This window comes from Oratosquilla oratoria, chromosome 12 (assembly GCF_046742065.1).
Source record: "Oratosquilla oratoria isolate Oo_2021 chromosome 12, ASM4674206v1, whole genome shotgun sequence".
NCBI classification, from domain to species: Eukaryota; Metazoa; Arthropoda; class Malacostraca; order Stomatopoda; family Squillidae; genus Oratosquilla; species Oratosquilla oratoria.
This window is the reverse complement of record NC_134788.1, coordinates 61,015,560-61,038,846: the sequence shown is the minus strand read 5'-3', so window position 1 is coordinate 61,038,846 and position 23,287 is coordinate 61,015,560. Positions and strand designations below refer to the sequence as shown.

The 23,287-nt window shown below is 43.4% G+C and overlaps 2 protein-coding genes across 4 annotated transcripts in view; both read right to left on the bottom strand.

The window, feature by feature from the left end:
* Positions 1-23,287, bottom strand: part of LOC143031877 (uncharacterized) — a 69,476-nt gene that overhangs the window by 8,321 nt on the left and 37,868 nt on the right. Inside the window, exon 1 of one of the 3 annotated variants that reach the window (XM_076196238.1) lies at positions 22,597-22,822. The exons of 1 other annotated variant lie outside the window; for it this stretch is intronic. The gene's annotated coding sequence lies outside the window, so the exon portion shown is untranslated. Of the gene's footprint in view, positions 1-1,596; positions 1,855-22,596; positions 22,823-23,287 lie in introns of those variants that run through there. One more of the 3 variants, XM_076196237.1, reaches the window with a different exon arrangement.
* Positions 1-23,287, bottom strand: part of LOC143031880 (uncharacterized) — an 85,714-nt gene that overhangs the window by 41,188 nt on the left and 21,239 nt on the right. The window lies entirely within an intron of this gene.

Below are 23,287 nucleotides of genomic sequence, written 5' to 3'. Positions count from 1 at the left end.
TTGAGTCTATTTCCAGATCTTGTCCAAGTCTTGTAGTGAGTTGCAATCCTCCTCCATTCTTTCTTTAGTATTTTTGCATCGTCTGCAAAGAAATTCATATAACACCCTACTCCTTCTTCCATGTCATTGTGTGTTGAGGATTGTAATGATTTGAGGCATAATCTGATCTCTAAATAAACTGTACCTGATTAGTATATACCATTGCCTAGGTTTGGTCAATTTTTAGAAGTGCACACCTACATGATACAGCATTACAAAATTATTTATTTTGTAAATTACAATACATCAACATACATTTTTCTTGACAGAAATTAATAACAAAAAGTTGCTAAAACTTATTTACTAACAAAGAAAGTTGCAGCGGGTGAATGTTACATCATCTTTGTTTTGATGGATGCCAAGGTTGAAGAAATTAAAGGATGATAAATCCATCTATTCTAACCTAACCTAACTTAACCTATGCTACTTAACATATGTCACCTAAGCTGTATCTAGTAATGTGGTACCCATAACTAAAGATCCATCGGGTTGTCGCATTGGATGCTGACGGCCTGATTAAGTGCTTGTTTGGACTGCGTGGAGTAGAGTTGTTGCATAGCTTGAAGGAAGCCCTACTATCTTTGTAACAGCATTTATTAATGTTAACTGGATTAGGAGAACACCCGGTTCACAACGTGAAAGTCATCACCTAACTTACATGGCATCTCGATGCTATGCTCGCAGCTTCATTCAGTAGTATATTTGCTTTTAGCAAGGTTTTGTTATTGTTTTCCGCCAAGAAAAACTGATACCATGATGTTTCATATTTCACAAAATTATTAATTTTCTATTGCTATATCACAGGTGTGCAGTTCTAAAAAATTACTGATTAACCATTGCCTAGGTTTTGAATAACCTAAGCATTGACAATTCTTTGCCCACCGTTTTCTAAAATACCCCTGCGTCATTCCAGGCAGGACCGTTTCTAGTTCACCAGGCGCCCCAGGCAAGATTTCGTTATGGTGCCCCCCCCCTCCCTCCCTCCTTCCCCCATCTGGGCTGGAAATAATAACCTAAACAATTTCAAACACAACTACCATCACAAGTTCCACAAAAAAAAAAACATACTTTATCTATTTGAATTATTCACGTAAAAAAAAAAACTTGTCTCTCATTTATTTATATATTAATTATGGATGGCAATTTGACGCCCCCCCCCCCCCCGCCTGTGTCGGCTTTGCCTAGAAACGGCCCTGATTCCAAGAATCGCTGCCTCATCATCTCATCCCTTGGAATATTTCTAGTATTTGCTCTAAGTCAAAAGACATAATGAAGTTGAAAATGTTGGCTGCACTAAATAGAATTTAGTGAATCCATTATGGAACTTTTCAACCCCTTTCTCCTGCACGGGAGAATGAAAGAAATACAAGTGTAATATTTTGAAACTAACAAAATATTGAAGATCAAGCTCGGAAACATGCTTGGTTTTACATCGATGAACGTATACCAATTTGAGCCCAAGTACGATCAATTGGTGAGTAGGAGACGGGACCCAATGAGCTTTACTCCTTTCCTGTATACTGCAATTAATTAAATACATACGAATGCAAACACTACCTTCTTTCTTTGGAGGAGTGAGGACTATATGACACTGGGCTCCGGTATGTAAACAAAGATGGCGGAGAGTCTAAGAAAAACGCGACCCGTATTTGTTTAAATTAAAAAGCATATTCATCATTTATCTGTAGCTATATTGTACTGAGGAAGAATAACATAGTTAAAATAATTACTCAAAGAGCACACAAAAAATGCGTATTACTGAGACAGAAGCGAAAAATAACCTCTACCAAACAACGAATACATGTAGTGGTTAATTAAAATACAGTGTGCAAAATTATGAGACACAACAAGCATCTAACCACAAAGGAAAATAAATGTCAAATACTTTTTTAACTATCTTCGCAAATTTACATTTGACAAAGAGACTGAAGAAAGTATTGCTAAGAAAATAAAAGACAATCCAAAACGAAAACGACAATACGAAATGAATACAGATGATAAATCCAAAGAGAATACCAAAGAATTCTAGTTACATTAGAAATAAAAAGGTTATTAGGAATCACATTGGTCCACTATTATCTGCTGACAGTCAACTTGAATATTCAAATGAAGGAATGTGTTATATTCTAAACAATTATTTGAGCTCAGTATTCGTAAACGAAACACCTCAGAGTGAACTCCAAACTGAAACCTGTGAAAACTCTGGAGTAAACTTACTCACTACGGTAAATATAAAAAAATAAAATAAAAAAAAAATTGAAAAATGTATAGCGAGACTCAAAGTTGATAAAACACCAGGGCCTGGCGGTTGGCATCCAAGAATCCTAAAGGAAATGAAAAATGATATTGTTGTTTCATTAGAAATTATTTTCAAGAAATGCATCATATCCGGGGATGTCCCAAGAAAATGGAAGCTAGCTAACGTTACTCCCATATTCAAAACAGGTGACAAAAAGAAACCAAATAACTACAGGCCTATAAGTTTGACTTCAATCGTAGGAAAAAGATGGAAACTATCATCAGAGATTCTATCGAACATCATTTAGAAAGTAACTGTTTGATAAATGATAGTCAGCATGGGTTCAGACGGAAACGTTCTTGCGTGACTAACTCGAATTCTACACCACAATCATCTCGAATTATGACAAAAGAAACAATATAGATTTAATATATCTAGACTTTGCAAAAGCTTTTGATACCGTCCCACACGAAAGACTACTTACTAAATTAGCTTCACACGGAATAAGTGGTAGCCTATTAAGTTAGACTAGTAATTGGTTGAATGATTGAAAACAGAGAGTTGTTTTTAATGGAAAAACTTCTGGATGGAAATTTTTTACAAATGGAGTTCCTCGGGGTTCCGTTCTTGGGCCACTTCTATTCATAGTATATATAAATGATACAGACCACGGACTAAAATCTGTTTTCAAATTTGCTGATGATACAGAACTGTACGGAATGGCAAATGATCACTCAAACCAATTATATATTCAAGAAGATTTAGATGAATTACAGCAATGGTCTGAAAAGTGGCTAATGAAATTTAACACATGCACATAGGTAAAAATAACAGCAAGTACGATTACAAGTTATTTGGAAATTCGTTAACAAAAGAGGATAGTGAAAAGGATCTCGGCGTAATTATCAGTAACGATCTCAAATCATCCAAGCAGTGTATTTCAGTCTCTGGGAAAGGAAATAAGAGTCTAGGACTGATTGCGCCATCTTTTGACTTCAAATGTCCACCATTCATTAACAAGCTAAATGATTTGTTAGTTTGTCCACATTACAAAGGATTACAAAGGCGGAGTCTACCGACAGGAGACCTTTTGGTCCATATCTAGGTCGGATGCGAAAAAATCATAATAATAGAATAATAAATAAAAACTATGATAATGTAAATAACAAATAAAATACATAAACAAATGCATAGGTATAGTTGAATAATAAACAAACAGGTAAATAGTAAATAATAATAAATTGACATATAACTATTAATAAATGAAAATCAAACAGACAAATGATAACAAAACAAAAACAAATAATATAGAATAAATTATAATCATTACAGTATCTTGCTTAGGTGTTTATCTAAATGATTATTGAAGCTTCGAACTGAACTACATTGCACTACCTGTGCAGGAAGTTTATTCCATTCAATAGGTACACGGTTAGCAAAGTTGTTTCTACCTACTTCCAAATTGAATCTATTTCCGGACAGTTTGAGACCATTGTTTCTTGTCTGATTCTCATTCATTGTGAAAATTTTGTCACTTTTGATGTTGTCAATTCCCTTTAAAATCTTAAAGACCTGTATCAAGTCACCTCTGAGTCTACGCTTTTTTTGAAAATGTAATTTTCGCAGGAAAATTAATTTTTCCCTGATACAAACCTGAGGTACTCCTTACCATAGGATACTTTCGCGTAGCGCAAGTTTTCTACCGCTAAACACTGTGTGTTGTTTTAAAACACCTCAATCCGTGGGTCTGGACAACGGTTATCCTCAGTAAGAGGCCCTACTGGGGCACGCTCCCCCTCCCCCACAAGTCTAGCACACTAAACTCCATTCTCTGAGCCAGGTATGAAATTAATCACAAGGTTTGACAGGCAAGGGAGAAGGAACTATTAGAGGGGTGGTTGAGGAGGGCCATTAGAGGTAAGGAGTACCTCAGGTTTGTATCGGGGAAGAATTAATTTTCCTGCGAAAATTACATTTGTTCCGAAGAATACAAACTCTTCGGTACTCCTTACTATAGGAGGGAAGGAAGTAGTTATCTAGCCTGGGAAACCTCCGTAAGGAAAATTTTTAGTGTGCTAATACCTACGTTGACCAGACCCTTATACATTCCCCTAAACTATGAAGGGCACCTAGTTCTGTTCCCAGGAGTGGAGACAGACAGGGTATACTCACTTTGTACCTCCTGAAGGGCTTGAATTGATATCCTTGGATTGCTTGAGAGCCCTCGGTGAGGTAAGGGAATGTGGAGTATGAGAAGGACTTTGGATAGGTATCACCGTGTTTGCCTAGCCAGAACCTGGATGAGTTGTCAGGGTCGGCTGTGTGCTATTGGGGGGGAATATGTCATCTCAGGACTTCTTGGGCGGCCACTATGGGACCCAAAAAGAAGTTCCCTAAAGATTCCCACATGACTTCTTTGAGGTAAAAGGAAGTGAACGTAGTCTGGGACTTCCATATACCTGCTTGAAGGACCTGGTTGACCGACAGATTCTTTCGGAAGACTAGGGAGGTCCCTATTGCCCTCAGGTCATGGGCTTTTGCTCTAGGGCAATCCGTGGGGCTCATTCCGTAGGCACGGCGGATGACTTCCTTGATCCAGTAAGAAATGGAATTCTTAGTGACGGGTTGGGGCTTACCCTTAGTAGAGACGAACAACCTCTGCAATTTGGTCTACGATGTTTAGTCCTCTTGAGGTAGGTCCGGATGGCACGTACCGGGCATAGTACCATTTCCGCTTTTTTGCCCCCTACAAAGTCGTCTAAGGAAGGAACACTAAAGGACCAGAATCTATGGTCGGCTTTGGCCGGATCCTGGTTTTTTACAATGAATTGGGGCAGAAAAGTGAAGGAGACCTCTTGCCATCCTTTTGAGTGGGCGACTCTATAAGAGATGGCATGTAACTCCCCTACTCTCTTGGAAGATGCTAGGGCTAAGAGAAAAACTGTCTTCAAGGTGAGGTCCTTCAAATGAGCATCTCGGAGGGGTTCGTAAGGTTAACCTTGATAAAGGTTAGCTGAGGAAGAGCGAATAGGAGCGGACATGTCTTCCGCCACTTCTCTGGAAAAAACCCTTCTCTAGGAAGATCCGGACCATAGTCTGAACGCGTGAAGCGCAAGAGCTGACGGGTTCTTGTGCCAGGCCCCGTTGATCGGTTGATGTAGAAGGTCGGGTCTTCCCTGAAGGGCCAGGGGCTCTTCCACTGCTAGCTCGAGGGCGTCTGGAAACCATGGGGCTTCCGGCCACCAGGGAGCGATCAAAGTCATCCGAACGTTGGATGCGTTTCTTACTCTCTGGAGCACCTTCTGTAGCAAGGGAAACGGTGGGAAAGCGTAGGTGTCGAGGTTGTCCCAGCTTTGCAGAAGAGCGGCCTCTCCTGCCGCCAGCGGATCCGGGAGAGGGCTGAAATATATTGGGAGCTGGTGATTCCATCTGGTGGCGAAAAGGTCCACCAGAGGGGAGCCCCATTTGTTGATGATGAAGTTCGCTACTTCCCGATGGAGGGACCATTCCGTGCTGATTACCTGACTCCTTCTGCTGAGGTGGTCCGCCCAGACATTCTTCTTCCCTGGGATGTAGCGAGCTCTGAGTGACACTTGGAGATTCTCGGCTAAATTGAGGATGTCCATAGTCAGAAGGCTTAGGTCCTGGGAGACTGTGCCACCTTGCTTGTTCAGGTAGGCTACTACCGAGGAATTGTCCGACATGATGCCCACTACTTTCCCCGAGATTTGATCCGTGAAATGACGGAGAGCCAGCAGTACTGCTCTCAACTCTAGCCAGTTGATATGGGCTGTCCGCTCGACTGTGGACCAGGAACCGCTGACGTGATCGTCGTTGAGGTGGGCCCCCCAGCCCTCCTTGGAGGCATCGGAGAATAGGAGGAATTCGAGGGGAGATGGGCCGAGGGGTATTCCCACGAGCAGTTTGCACGGGTCCTTCCACCAGATAAGAGAATCCTTGACTTCTCCGGTGATGCGTTGTCGGGTTTTTCCCCCTTGCGGGGACCACTGAGACTTGAGGAGCCACTGTAGCGGTCGCATTCTTAGTCTGCTCCTGGGGATTAACCTCTCGACGGAGGCCATATGGCCCAGGAGGACTTGGCACTGTTTTGCCGTCAGGAACCCGGTTGATAGTGCTTGTACAACGAGAGAAGTGAGATTCTGGATTCTCTTCTCTACTGGGAAGGACTTCATTAATTAGGGAAGAGTCCAGAACCATACCCAGGTATGTGACTCTCTGTCTTGGAATGAAATCTGACTTCGTCTGGTTGACTATGGTGCCCAATTTGCGGACAAAGGCTAGGACCATTCCCAGGTGTTCTTAGCATAGCTGGGCGGACTGTGCCAGGATCAGCCAATCGTCCAGGTAACGGAGTAGGCGAATTCCTTTGGAGTGGGACCACGCTGAGACGAGTTTGAACACTCTGGTGAAGACTTGGGGTGCTGTGGAAAGGCCGAAGCATAGGCAGGTGAATTGGAAGGTGGTGCCCTTGTGGACGAATCGGAGGAATTTTCAGGATGAGGGATGTACTGGTATTTGGAAATAGGCATCTTGGAGATCCAGTGACACCATGAAGTCCCCTTTCCTGATAGACGCCCTTACGGACTCAGGGGTGTCCATTCGGAACTTCGTCAGGGAAAGGAACTTGTTAAAAGGAGACAGATCGATGACTGGTCTCCACCCCCCTGTTGCCTCTGCTACGAGGAATAGCCTTGAGTAGAACCCTGGGTCCGGAGTCGAGACTTCCTCTAGGCTCTTTTCAGAAGCAGAGCGGAGATTTCCTCCGCTAGGGCCCGCCCGCGATCCGAGTCCGGATGGTAGTTGCTGACTTGGATGGGATAGAGGGAGAGGCTGGGGACGGTGTGAAAAGGAAGGCGATAGCCTGCCTTGATGAGCTGTATGGTCCAGTCGTCCGCCCCGGCCTCTTCCCATGCCCTCCAGTAGAGAGAGAGGTAACCTCCTATCCTCTGCGGGAGGGCAGGCGAATTCCTAGAATTTTCTGCGGGGGCGTCCGGAGCCTCTATGATGTTTGCACCTCTGTTCTCTATTCGGAAACGGGCGGGGCTTTTCTGTCTGTGTTTTCGACTATGAATGGGGGGTGGCATTTCTTCTCTCTTAGGGTGATAAAAATGCTGCCTCTGCGTCTGAGAGGACCTAGGGGTCGATGGTGGGTGGGGTGGGGGGTGGGGGGGGTCCTTGGCCTCGAGCTAGGGACGGCTGTTCTCTCGATGGCTCTGTTGTGCATCAATTGGTTCGCGCTTGCGATTGCCGAGTCCACCATTTCCGGGGGAATCAGCGTGTGGGTGAGAAGGGGGGCCCTCTTCAAAGGAGCATAAATCTCTCTGGGGAGGGGGTCACTGGGGTCCCCGAGGATGGTGTCTCTCCTGCGGGACTCGAAGTTGGCCATGGACGTTGAGAGGCAGGCAGCCTGATGCTTCAGGGCTCTGCTCGCGCTTTCCAATAGAGCCTGGAGGTCGCATTCTTCCTGGGGTTGCAGTTCGGGTAAGAACTCCCTTACTGAGGCAAGGAGGCGTTCCAGCCAGGAGTTCACCGCCAGGGACAGAGCCAGGGATTGAATGTGGTCTCTGACTTCTCTGCCGGAAAGGAGGACATTTCTTCTGCGTAGTGATTCCGCGTCCGCTTTGACCAGCTCTGGTAACCTCACCGGGATCGAGGCTTCCCTGAGGTTTGTCCCCGATGGGGTGTAGAAGCGTTTTTGGTGTTCCACTGGAACCGAAAGCCAACGCGCTTTCTCGGTTGTCCTTTTTGCGAGAGCGTCAGAGGCCTGGGTCATGGCTCTTACCGTCTGCGTACTCCATGGAAGGTGGATTGGAGGAGGCTTCGCTTTCTGAGAATTGCCCGTCCTGAAGATCTCAGACTCGAATGTGGCTTCCTCTTCTTCTTCTTCTTTTTTTTTTTTTTGGGGGGGGGCAGTCAATTCGCCCTCGCAACTCTCGCGAGGATGTCTGAGAAGGAAGGTTTAACCACCATCGGGGATTCCAACTGGGAATCGTGAGGGGATAGGGAGCTTGTCCCCTCCCCTACGGCACTGTGGACATCGTCGTCGTCGTAGGAGGGGTCTGCACGGTCAGCGAGAAACACCGCACTTCCATCATCGTCACTGATGGGTTTGTGGGGGTTCCGATCAAGTGGAATATGGTCTAGGGGGTCCCTTGGGGGTGGTGACTCCTGACGAGCTTCCGGGTGTAACATGAACCGTGCTTGGGTTGCCCGGATAAATTCCCGTTGTTCCCTCATTGTATTAAAGAGTGAACAGATAGTGGGGAGGAGGTCCTGGGAATGCCCGCTTGGAGAGTCCCGCTTGGGTGCGGATGGTCCGGGGGACTCAAGGGGGAGGCTCCCTCCTCTGGACGAGGAGGAGTTACCCGCGAGTAACGCGCGCGTGGGTACACCTTGGGCCTCCTGCCCAACGGGCATGGAAAGGGCTCCGTTGATCACCTGGCTCGTCTTACGATGGGTTGAAGGTGGACTGCGGGACTCCCGATTAGAAGAAGAGGCTGAGGCGCTCTTTGTCTTCGAACTCGGGTTCTTTGTCCATTTGGGAGTTGAGTATCCGGGAAGGGCCGAGGGCGAGCCACAAGCGGCCGCATCCGGGAAAAAACTCGTACAGGAGCGGTAGTTAGAGGGGGCCGGAGGCGCATGTCCGTCTATGCTAACCGCCCTGGGTGAAGGAATAGGAGACACCTGGGCCTGAGATTGACTCGAGGTGGATGTTGTACAACCTTTCCGTCTACTACGCTTTGGAGGAGGGAGAGAACTGCTCGTCTCCTCCGCAGGCGTAGTATGCCTTCTCTTTGTTTCGGGGGGTGACGGAGGAAGCCATTTTCCCTGCTTGCGTACCTTGTTCCTTGCATGCACTTTCTTGTGAGCATGAAAATACGCGGACCGCTGCTCATCATCCCATTGAGCGCACGTTTCACACGGGGATGAAGGGGAACACTCCATATTTCTATACTTGATGCACCAAATGTGTGGGTCCGCGTGTGTTGGCGGGAGCGGGGCAAGGCAGAGATATTTCTCTTCGGCGAAGGCACACAACCTATCTTGAACAACACTAGAACCAGATTCCATACTTACAGAGAAGGGTAGAATACTCGGTGGCGGTTAACGAAATGAAGCGGGATAGGAAGAGGGCACTCAAGAAATTCCAGGCGACCGGATGTCTTTGATGCAAGACGCTCCAAAAAAGGACGCCGCTGGAAGGCTGGTGGAAATGGACGAAGCAGGTTGCCCTATTTTCGTCACTACCCAAACGCAAATAGTGAACCGTGGAATAAGAAGGGTGCACTATAGCTCGGTGGCGGTTATGTAAAATAAGAGAAACTTCACTATCGTTCAAAGAAGGGAATTCTACCGTTCCCAAAACTGAACTTGGGTAAATTGAAGCAAGTATTGTGAGAGATGTTGACTCTTTGGCTACCGCGAAGAGAATGGAGTTTAGTGTGACTTGTGGGGGAAGGGGGGGGCGTGCCCCAGTAGGGCCTCTTACTGAGGATAACTGTTGCCCAGACCCAAGGATTGAGGTGTTTTAAAACAACACACAGTGTTTAGCGATAGAAAACTTGCGCTACGCGAAAGTATCCTATGGTAAGGAGTACCGAAGAGTCTGTATTCTTCGGAACAAATAGATTCATATGCTGTTTCCTTATGGTCGCCGAATCTCATTAAAGACATTGATAGATTGGAAAAAGTACAACGGCGAGCCACAAAAATGATTCCAAATATAAAAAATAAATCACACGAAAATCGACTGAAACATATGAATCTGTTTTCCTTAAAAAAGCGTAGACTCAGAGGTGATTTGATACAGGTATGATTCTCAAGAGAATTCACATCAAAAGTTATAACATTTTCACATTAAATGAGAATCAGATAAGAAACAATGGTCTCAAACTGTCTGGAAATAGGTCTAATTTGGAAGCAAGTAGAAAAAACTTCACCAACCGTGTAGTTAATGAATGGAATAAACTTCCTGCAGAGACAGTGCAGTGTAGTTCAGTTCGAAGCCTTAAGAATTATTTAGATGAACACCTAAGCAAGATGCTGTAATGATTATTATTTATTTTATATTATTTGTTTTTGTTTTGTTATGATTTGTCTGTTTGATTCTCATTTATTATTATATGTCAAATTATTATTATTTACTATTTACCTGTTTGTTTGTTGTTTGACTGTGCCTATGCGTTTATTTATGTATTTCATTTGATACTTACATTATTGTAGTTTTTATTTACATATGTATTTATTATTATCATTATTATTAGGATTTTTCGCATCCGACCTAGATATGGACCAAAAGGTCTCCTGTCGGCACGCTCCGCCTTTGCAATCCTTTGTAATCCTTTGAGCGCGGAGCTGGTAGGTAGAGTTCCGAACGCATCTAGATGGAAAGTAGGCAGGTCTTCACTCCGTGGAGCGAAGGACGCACTCCATCGGGGCCCACGCCAACAGATACCTGCTAGTCTTCCTAGGTGCACCATGCGCTTTCCTATACACATAACCCATCTATTAATGAAAGCGTAAGTAGCCTTACGTGTGTTTCACTTTCGCCCCACCCTTGCAACAGGGCTTGCAATATAGTTTGAAACATGGCGCAGTGAGTAGGATACCCTTGCAACAGTGATACAAAAGCGACGATACGTTAATCGATGGTGCGTGTATGAAGGAGTAACAGTAATATGACGATACGCGATTCGGTGGCGCGTACGTGAACGAAGACTTGACGGAAGTGTCGACGGAATTAGGCGACAGTGTGCATGTTGGACCGTGAGTGCTGTGCTGTGCAACAGTGTGGTGCTAGACAGTGGACGCCACATTACGTAGAACTAGTGTCGCGCTTTCGTAGACATGTAGTGGCGCTAACAAAGGGGCCTTTCATCCCACTCATCAGGATATCGAACCTCTCGGCAGAGCACTACCCGCCGCCACCGTGACCTATATACGGAGCGAAGCTGACATCACGCAACCCACCAGCCTACCCACGCAGGTCACACCCACCTAGCCAGGGAAACATGGAACCAAGACGCAATTCACCGGCTTCGGTTTCGGAGGCGAGTGACTTACCATCCCCACCTACGCTCACACCAAATGTGACGTCTTCGCGGGATAGTGGCGGTAACATCAGACAGCTCGTAGTGGTGATGCGAGAGGAACGGAGAGAGAACAGCAAGAAAATCGACAAAACAGCGGACACCCTGCAATCCCTCGTAGTTTTTGTCACCTGCACAACGTCCCCTTCACCGAGACTCTCGTCGACCTCCCCGTCCCCTCCTCCTCGGCCTTCCGCCCCGATCCCGCCTGTCACCGGAGTGACACCCGCTCCTCCGCCACCCGGCAACCTCTCGGTCCAACGTACCCTGGCTCTGCAGGCCGATGCACACTTCCGGTCGTTTCATTCGTGGCGCCATGACTGGACCGACTATGCCATCATAGCCGGTGTTAATAGGTTGCCACGTGACATACAGCTCCGGTCGTGGTTGTCCCTCGACGTTCGGGGGATACTACCGAACTCCCTGGACATCCCGCAGGACACCTCGCTCTCGGCCGATGAGAAGCTTGTCGGACTGCAAGCCCACTTCCGGGACAAGCGAATCGAGGATCTCCACCGCCGCGACCTGCTCCGATACAGAGAGGCGCAAAGCGAGTCCTTCGACGACTTCTACGACCGAATAAGGAATAAGGCTGAAGAAATAGACCTGTGCACCGGAAACCCCGTCACTTGTGCGGAGGCCCAGCTGAAAATGGTGATGCTCATCGATGTCAGGGGCGAGAAACCCGTACAATGCCTCAGCTCCCTCGCTGCAAACACGTCAGAGCAGGAGATACTAACCAGCTACCGCTCACACGAGGTATTGAGGGTGACAGCTTCGGCACTCCAGGATGAACCGAGCTTAAGCGCCGTCTTGGCAGATATAAGGGCCTAGCATATGACGCATGCACCCCCGCAATACAGCGGTCCCTGTCAATCCTGCGGCCGCCGGCACGACCTCAGGAAATGGCGGGCGTCTAACAGCACCTGCCACAGCTGCGGGAACAAAGAACACCGCCCTCGCACCTCCAAGTGACCTGCCGGGGATGTCCACTGCCACGCCTGCAACAAAGAGGTTCACTGGGAGTATTGCAAGTCGACCAAGGATCGGGACAAGGAGTACCATGAGTCGTCAATTCCCGACGCTACTGCACCTCCCAACGGGAAAGCCGGCATCTGCCACCATGTCTGACGGCCACCTGTCATTATCCGCAGGTGCGGACGTCACTGTGATAGGCACTCGACACCTAGACATGTTGGGGATACCCAGGGCCAGCTTGCAGTCGTCGCTCTCGGTGCCGACGTTCATGGCCGATGGGTCCCAAATGCCCCCCGCAGTGGGACGCTTCCGGTTCAACTTGACGCTCGCTGACAGAGACTGCGCCGCCGATATACGGGTACACGATGGGGTCCAACTCCCCCTATTCTGATTCGCCCACTGTTGGGAGTTGGCCATAGTTGCGCACGACTTCCCGAAGCTCATCGTAGCGGTGACGTACTCGAACAGGTACGCCAAGCTAACACTACCCGTTGACAGCTCGCCAGCTGCCGCTCACGACTATTTTCTACGGGAATTTAGCGACGTCCTGGTCTCCAAGGATGACCACCGCACCTCCACCCTAAAAAAGATGGGCGTCCACCCATGAGAATCCACATGAAAGCCGACGTGATGCCCTTCGCCGTCCACAAGCCCAGGCCGATACAATTCACATATTAGGATCAAGTGAAGGAAGAACTTGCCTTAATGGTGCGGCAAGGTATCATTACGCCTGTCAGTGAGGAGCCCTTGGAGTGGTGTCACTGTCTTTCCTCCGACGGCATCACCGCCGACGAGGATAAAGTGAGGACCACACGGGACTTCCCCACGCCATCCAACTTGACTGACCTACGCTCCTTCATGGGCCTGGTGAACCAACTGACGGATTTCACCCCGGCCATAGTGAAGACAGCTCAACACTTAGGGCCTCCAATGAGCTCTAAGCGTTCATTCACCTGGACCCCGGACCACAAGGCTTTCGCCGACGTTAAGCGAGCTTTATCACCGCCAGCACTGGCGCACTTCGACCCTGCCCTGCCAATGGTACAGATGCATCAGGCCTATGCGGCGTCGGGTACGCCCAAATCCAAGACCACGGTCACGGGCGCTTGCTTCTTGTTTAGTGTGGCTCGCGGTTCCTGATGGACGCCGAAACCCGCTACGCCACCATCGAATTGGAGATGCTCGCTGTCACCTGGGCCACGTCCAAATGCAAAATATATCTGTTTGGCTTGTCCCACTTCACGTTGAAGACGGACTGTCGTCAGCTCATCCCCATCCTTAACTCCTACTTCGTGGACGCCGTCGAGAAACCCCGCCTCCAGCAGCTTGAGGAGAGGCTCTCGCCCTTCATCTTCACGGCGAAGTTGTGCGCACGCCGACAGATACCCTGTTGCCTTCCTGCGTGCACCACGCGCCCTCCTGTACACATAACCCAATGATTAATAAACGCGTAAATCACCATAGGTGCATTCCACTCTCGCTCCCCTTTGCAGCTACACTTACAACAGCAAGAAGGTTCTGTCCCAGGAATTATGAGAGAACAAGCACATGCAATAATACTACTAGACACCACGAACAAGCTCTTCTTAGCACAATTGATAACAAAACCGTTCAGCAATTTTATCATTATTCGTCAACAACGAAGAATTCATCATATGACATCTGGTATTACTCATGGAAAGACTTCATTGAAATACGAGAGTTGTCTCAAAGGATACAATAAACACTGCCAGATATATTACCGTAGATATATTTACAGTAACACAGATTTCAAGTAACAATGTCGTATACACCAAAGAACTTTACACAACACTGAGATAAACAGACCTTTATCCGTCATGACGTACATATATATCCACCAGTTACACCATTTCCTAATATTCTTGATTTTTTGTAATTACAAAACGATCCGTGCACTTCATGGAACACTTAGAGGTCACAATGCAAAACGGAAGACAATTTTCTAAAACTCCAATCAGAGTGAATAAAGCATTGCCGACCTTTCCCACGATAAAGTTTTGCCAATTAGAATTTAGGCACATGAACGCTATTTTTCAAACCTAAATAAGTCGTTTACAATTCGGCTATCATCAAGAATCTTCGGAGTGACGTATGATTAGCTAACCATCGCTTTTCACGTCATTGTTCAACATTGAATGATAGTGGGAAAATTGAATAAATTATGGTCTATTGTGTATCTGCAAATTGTAACAACGGGCAAAGTAGCGGTCGGAGCTTCTTTCAATTCCCCTTTGATGCAGAAGATGAACATAATCAGGAGAAAGGGATCGTTGTGGGTGCAAAGTGATCATTCTAAAATTTGCTTGGATCACTATGAGACCGTCTTGTGAAAGATCTGGCTTATTCTATTGGATATTCGGGACTTTTGTGGCCTCGTCTAAAGGCAGATGTGATCCCATCGTCCTCCGCACCTAATCCAGCCCTTGGATCGATCCCTAAATTGACCAAAGGTCGAAGAAGTCAGGCCTTCAACAAACGCCGCAGGCTAGAGGCGAGGCATTGCTAATTGCAATGCAGAGTGTGGCACTATACCAACAACACAGGATAAACCTACGCTATAAGCCTTGGTAGCACATGTAATGCATATTGTGAATCAACACAGATCAATATTCATAAAATGTGCAACACCAATAATGAATTCATAATTGGACACGGATAACAAATCCATTTGGCATGCACGCATTATGAAGATTCATGAGTTAAGTAAGATTAATAATGTATGCATGTCTAATGAAATTATCTGTGCGGCCACCAGCGTGGGTCATCACCCAATACATATCAACCTTTCGGGAGGTGTGAGTCAATGTGACATTTGAAACGAATTTTTCGTGAGAAGGCTGAAAGGTTTTCTTTCCTGTATGGGCCACCACGTGGGGTCTTTCTTTCTGAGAAAGCTACATCAAACAGTTCACACGCAAAAGGCTTCTCTACAGTGTGCATCATCACGCGATGTTTGAGAGCACTCTTTCTTCAGAAAGACGCATCCCACAGGTCACACTGGAAAGGTTTCTCTCCAGTGTGGGTCATCATGTGATGCCTGAGAACAGTCGTTCCTGAGAAAGCTCCATCGCACAGGTCAAAACTGAAAGACTTCTCTCCAGTGTGGGTCATCACGTGATATTTTAGAGAAGTCGTTCCCGAGACAGCTGCATCACACAGGTCACACTTGAAAGGTGTGGGCCATGTGTCGTTCGAGGACCCTTTTGTTGGGAACTGCATCACATGGGTTACATTGGAAAGGCTTCTCTCTAGTTTGGTTAACCATGTATAGTTTGAGATGACTCTTTCCTGAGAAAGCTGCATCATACATAACGCATTTAAAATGTTTCTATCTAGCGTGGGTCACCAAGTGTAGTTTGAGATTACTCTTTCGTGAGAAAGCTGTATCTCACACGTCACATTAAAAAAGCTTCTATCTAGTGTGGATCACCAAGTGTTGTTTGAGATTACTCTTTCGTGAGAAAGCTGCATCACACAGGTCACACTTGAAAGGCTTCTCTTCAGTGTGGGTCATCAAGTGTCGTTTGAGATCACCCTTTACTCTGAAAGCTGCATCACACAGGTCACACTTGAAAGGTTTCTCTCCAGTGTGAGCCGTTACATGATATTTGAGACCACTCTTTTGTGAGAAAGCTGCATCACACAGGTTACACTTGAAAGGCTTCTCTCCAGTGTGGGTCATCATGTGATTTTTGAGACTAGTCTTTCCTGAGAAAGCTGCATCACACAGGTCACAGTGGAAAGGTTTCTCTCCAGTGTGAACCATCACATGATATTTGAGACCACTATTCCATGAGAAAGCTGCATCACACAGGTCACACTTGAAAGGCTTCTCTCCAGTGTGGGTTACCATGTGTTGTTTGAGATTAATCTTTACTGAGAAAGCTGCATCACACAGGTCACACTTAAAAGGCTTCTCTCCAGTGTGGGTCATCATGTGTAGTTTGAGATGAATCTTTCCAGAGAAAGCTGCATCACACAGGTCACATTTGAAAAGCTTCTCTCCAGTGTGGGTCATCAAGTGTCGTTTAAAACTACCCTTTTGTGAGAAAGCTGCATCACACAGGTCACACTTGAAAGGCTTCTCTCCAGTGTGGGTCACCATATGTAGTTTGAGATGACTCTTTCGTGAGAAAGCTGCATCACACAGGTCACACTTGAAAGGCTTCTCTCCAGTGTGGGTCATCATGTGTTGTTTGAGATGACTCTTTTGTGAGAAAGCTGCATCACACAGGTCACACTTGAAAGGCTTCTCTCCAGTGTGGGTCATCATGTGCTTTTTGAGAGAACTCTTCCGTGAGAAAGCTGCATCACACAGGTCACACTTGAAAGACTTCTCTCCAGTGTGGGTCATCATGTGATTTTTGAGACTAGTCTTTCCTGAGAAAGCTGCATCACACAGGTCACAGTGGAAAGGTTTCTCTCCAGTGTGGGCCATCATGTGATATTTAAGATGACTCATGAGATAGGTGTGTCACATGAGTTTCTCTTTGTTCCATGATGAATATAAAAAAAAAATTGGATACCTTTTCCAAGGAAATGTTGATATTTACCCTCGACCTGTAGGAAAAAAATAAGTTCAACATTAACTTTTTGAGAGCTTGTAAAAGGTGTAACACGGGCATAAACAAATACAGTGGGGCATTAACAAAAATGTAGTAGTGAAAGGGAAGAAATTACTCTTAATACTGATATTAATGGTGGTATCTACGTATATAAAAAAAATGAAGTTTTCCTGTTTTTAAAATTTCCTGGCGTTTTTATCACCACCTTCTGAAATCCGGCAAAAATGTCCCATGGTGTAAGAATATTTTTATAGGTTAAGAAAAAGTAAAATTAGAATAAAAGAGAATTGGTACAAAATGTTAGATTAAAGGCTGAGGATAAGGAAAAGAGGACATTCGCAGAAAAATTGTTACGGATTGGCATGGGTGAAACAGGTAGATTCAGGTTTCCAAAGAAATTTGGTATTTTGGTTAAAACAAGGGATGATGTGATCGAAAAGGTCTACGAAGAGCTCGAAGCTAACGCCAACAGCTATCTATATTTTAAAAAGAGAGCCATAATATGTCGAAGACGTGGATTACATAAATGAGGTGATCTATGAAAGAATCCAAGGTGGTGAACATATAACATATATACAGGAGTGAGGATAAGCCGGTCGGAAACGATGAAATTGAAATCTAAACTTCGGTATATAACAGAATGAATTTTCCTTCTATTCCGTTACATGAGTTCTTGATGCCAATGAGTACACAGTGTGTCCCATCGAAACAATAATGAAAATAAAATTAAAATAAAAGATACCTGAGGTCCTGGATCGAGCGCAGTGAGCAAGCGCCGCAGCCCAAGGCACCCACGGCGTAGCCGGTGCCTTGTTCTATACACACACACACACACACACACACACACACACACACACACACACACACACACAAAAAGGAAGTAATCTTTTTAAGAATACCACTGTAAGAATTTTTTGGTATTAAAAAATTCTTTCCTTATATAAATCTTTCACTTCCAAAGATTGATAAAAGGAAAGATTTTTTTAAGAATACCACCGTTAACCTCTTTGTTATGATGATGCGAGTGGGTATATGAGAATGCCGGCGTCGGCATCTAAATTATATTTATTTTGTAGTTGTACCTGATTGACTCCAGAATTCTGTGAACTGGTTTGATAATATCTTCTGTGTTTATCATTACTCAGTGAAAGAAAAGTAATACTGCAGTGACTTCATATTTCATAATGCAAGTAGTGTGATGCATCGTCCATTAGGTATCCGATGCTGCACACAAGAATTTTACTCGTATTTAAGAGGTTAAAGGAAGAAGATATGGAAGGTTAAACAAATACTAAAAATGATGGGGTTGCACAGAACAAACACAGATTGGGACAGTAAATAATCAGGAAATAACAAGGCAAAAAGAGTGGCTGAATAAATATTATAGAGGTAAAAGACATAAGAAAAAAGAGAAGTATACAGTAGCATCATTGGATTTGAAATATCTGTCAAATTTTTAGAGAGGACCACTACACACACACAAATCAAGGATGTCATAAATCAACTTTGGAGAGATTCACAAGAATCTGATATTGATTTCTACTGCAAATCTCTTGTTTTTTGGGAAAACAAGTGAAATTCCACACATATACCACCACAAGCCTATAAATAACAAAATAAAATGTTGATTTCTAACATCCTTGAATGAGAAGTAAATTACTTCTAGTCAATCTATCCTAACTTGTCCCTACCTACAACTAAGTTGGTTAGATTCACTCCTCACTTCTGTCAATCACTAAAACAAGGTGCATAGTGGGAAAATTTTATTGAGCTATAGTTATTCAGTGAAAATGGCCACTTCAAATGAGTTACAAGTAATTTGCATGGCTATTTGTGCCCTGTAGCAATCTTACTCATAAATCAACATATGATTGAATTTTTTAGGTGACTGGTAGTATGAAAATTAATAAGAAAATAATAAGATGCAGGAATGAATGAATAAATATTTATACATATGGCTAAAGTCTGTTCCAATAAGAAGTTACACTTGATTTCTGCCATGCAGCTTAGTACAGTTGGTAATCCATTAGACTCCTGCTCCACACAGGCACCAGCTAGATGCAGATTCCTCACCCCCTTCAGAAAATATTATATATATCCATTTTGTTCATAAGATAGGAAATTTTGGCTTCAATCATTGGAAACAGCAAACACTCTACCACTAAATTTTTTTTCAAAACTCTATAGGATAAAAACCTGAGTAATTATGTGGAATTGAAGTCAAGGAAAAGATAGTATAGTTTCATATACATCATTATTTACAATTGATGTTTACAGCAATTATGATATCATATTTGGAATGTGTCCAAACCATTCCAATACTGTTTCATCAACCCTATCTCCTAACTCCCTTTCCACCCCTATTCTCCTCCTTACCTCATTTCTCACTATATCCAGCCTAGTAACCCCAATCATACTTCTCAGGCACCTCAACTCAAACACATTCAAACTCGTCCTCTCTTATGTTCCATGTTTCTGTTCCATACAATGAACAAAATGTAGAAGTAAATTTTCTCAAGGTGAGGAATTTGCATCTTGCTGGTGCCTGTGTAGTGCAGGAGTCTGAAGGACTACCAGCTGTACCAAGTTGCATGGCAGAAATCAAATATAATTTCTTACTGGAATGGAGTGGTTAGGTTACACTCAACCCCCGGCCCCCTATTCTATCAACTACTACAACAGAATAATGATACTAGCTTGTTGAATTAAGATTGTCCAGAAACAACCACTTCAAATGAATTGCAAATAATTTTTTGTGTAAATCTATTTATGACCATGGCAATCTTAATCACGAAGACAACATTATAGAAGCCAGCACTGATCTTTGTGGGATTCCAAGTCACCTCTTTCTCTCCTCTGTTCCAGAGTCGGCAACTCCAATTTTAACAGTCCTTCTTCATATGAAAGTTTCGATAGTTCTGGGCCATCCTTTTAGCTGCTCTTTGGATTCTCTCAAACTTCTTTATATTAAATTTTGTATTGGGTGACCACAGTGTCTCTGCATACTTCAATTTAGGCCTTATCATTGTGACTAGTATTTTCTTTACCATTTCTTGATCCAAGTAGGTAAAAGCCACTTTTATTGCTCTTGGTACTAATTGTAGGTTTCGAGAACTATCTTGTTTATATGTTTATCACCCATATCATTTATATATATGGCAAACATTAATGGAGCCAATACAGAGCCTTGTGGGACGCCACTTTTCATATCTTCCCAGTACCAGTTTCTGTCTCTATGTACCACTCTCATTTTTCTCCCACTCAAGAAATCTTTCATCCATTCCAGTAACTTACATTGTATTCCACCTATTATTTCAATGTTTCTTATCAGCTTTTTATGTGGTACTTTGTCAAAAGCCTTCTGCAAGTCTAAGAAGGTGCAATCTGCCCAGCCATCTCTTGTACTACTTCTACTAATCTTGAGTAAAAGCATATTAAATCTATGGTACATGATCTTCTGCTTCTAAAACCAAATTGTTTAGGGTTTAGTATCTTATTCTCTTCCAAGTGTTTGATCCATTTGTTTCTGATAACTTTTTCACATTTTTTGCTACTGTGCTTGTAAGGGATACTGGTCTGTAGTTTGTAGGATTTTCTTTGTCTCTTCCTTTATATATTGGTATATTTGCATTTTTCCAATCTTGTGGTACTTTTCCTTCTTTGAGTGAGAAGTTAATTATCTTGTGTAATTTGTCCGTTAGTTAATCTATACACTCTTTCAATATCCAATTTGCAATTCCATCCAGTCTGTGTGATTTCCTAACATCCAGGTTTTTTATTTGATCTATTATTTCTTTCAGTGTTACCTTTATTTCTTTCATTTCAGGGGATCTTTCTTGTAGTCCATCTTCCCAAATTTGTGAGCTTTCAATTGTAAAAACAGACCTGAAGTGTCTGATCATAACTTCAGCCATTTCTATATCTATATATTCTTTATTTCCTTCATGCAGTTTCACCATTTCATGTTTATCTTTTATTTTATCATTTACATACCTGTAAAAGAGATTGGGTTGATCTTTGCATTTGTCTATTGTATCTTTTTTGTAGATTTCCCCATCTTCTCCTTCTATGCATGGGGGAACGAAGAGGGGGGTCGCTAATTTAATGAAGTGGCCTTGCTATGGATGTGCTGTGTCTTGCGACACTGCCTCTGACCCAGGGCAGTGGACAAGGTGCAGAGATGACCCGTCATCCAGGAGGTGCTAAAATAACAGGGAGGGTGGAGGGGTGTGGAGTGTATTCAGGGATGGAATGGGTGGGAATGATTTTATGCCTTTTCCTTTTTGGCTACGTCCCTTGTAAGGGGGAAAAAGCCTTGGTATATGTATGTATGAATTATACAGGAAGGGAGCTATGCTCGTGGTGACCCATCTTTGTACCTTTCAGCATCAATTTTTTTCTTAAAATCTTGAATAGTGTTTGCACACACTGTCCAAGACTTGTTGTAATGAGTTGCAATCCTCCTCCATTCTTTCTTTAGTATTTTTGCATCGTCCACAAAGAAATTCATATAACACCCTATTCCTTCATCTAAGTCATTGTGTGTTTAGGATTGTAATGATTTGAGGCATATTCTTGTCTCCTTATAAACTGTACTTGATTAGCATATACCATTGCCTAGGTTTGGTCAATTTTTAGAAGTGCACACCTACATGATATAGCATTAGAACATTATCTATTTTGTAAATTATAATACATCAACATATGTTTTTCTTGGCAGAAATTAATTACAAAATGTTGCTAAAACTGATTTACTAACAAAGAAAGTTGCAGCGCGTGAATGATACATCATGTTTGTTTTGATGGATGCCAAGGTTGAAGAAATGAAAGGATGGTAAATTCATCTATTCTAACCTAACCTAACTTAACCTACGCTACCTAACATATGTCATGGATGCTAACGGCCTGATTAAGTACTTGTTTGGACTGCGTGGAGTAGAGTTGTTGCATAGCTTCAAGGAAGCCCTACTATCTTTGTAACAGCATTTATTAATGTCACTTATATTTGGAGCGTGAAAATCATCGTCTAACTTACATGACATCTCTATGCTATGCTCGCAGCTTCATTCAGTAGTATATTTGCTTTTAGCAAGGTTTTGTTATTGATTTCTGCAAAGAAAAATGGATATTATGTTAATGTTTTATTATTCACAAAATTAATTTTCTATTGCTACATCACATAGGTGTGCACTTCTAAAAAATTATTGAATAACATTAGCATACACCATTGCCTAGGTTTTGAATAACCTATGCACTGACAATTCTTTGCCCAATATTTTTTGTAAAATACCCCTGCGTCATTCCAGTCGTTGCCTCATTATATTTCTCTAGTATTCGCTCCAAGTTGAAAGACATAATGAAGTTGAAGATGTTGGCAGCACCAAATAAAATTGAGTGAATCCATTAAGGAACCTTTCACCCCTTTCCCCAGTACGGGAGAAATGGAGAATGCCAATGTAATATTTTGTAACAGTAACAAAATATTGAAGATCAAACTCGGAAGCATGCTCGGTTTCACATCGATGAACGTATACCAATTTGAGCCTAAGTACGATAAATTGGTGAGTAGGAGACGGGACCCCATGAGCATTACTCCTTTCCTGTATACTGCAATTAATTAAATACATACGAATGCAAACATTACCTTCTTTCTTTGGAAGAGTGAGGACTATGTGACACTGGGCTCCGATATGTAAACAAAGATGGCGGAGAGTCTAGGAAAACGAGACCCGTATATTATTTGTTTAAATTAAAAAGCATATTCATTATTTATCTGTAGCTATATTGTACTGAGGAGGTAAAACATAGTTAAAATAATTACTCAAAGAGCACACAAAAATGCGTATTATTGAGACAGAAGCGAAAAATAACCTCTACCAAACAACGAATACATGTACATGTACATGTACATGTACATGTACCCAAAATACCTCCACCCAGAATACTTCCGAAAATGCCCAAAATACCTCAATGCATATTATGCTGTTTGTACTGGTTAGAAGGTTAATCTTAAATTGTCAAGTTTATTGGAATAATTATAATTTGCGGAATGAAGATTTAGATGAATTACAGCAATGGTCTGAAAAGTGGCTAATGAAATTTAACACAACTAAATGCAAGGTAATGCACATAGGTTGAAAATAAGAGTAGGTACGATTACAAGTTATTTGAATTTTTTTAAACAAAAGTGAGTAGTGAAAAAGATCTCGGCGTAATTATCAGTAACGATCTCAAATCATCCATGCAAATGATAAGTGTTATGATAAGGACATTTGGGAATTATATTGTAAACAATATGTAGAGTATAGAATCCTATAGAACAGTGATTCTTAACC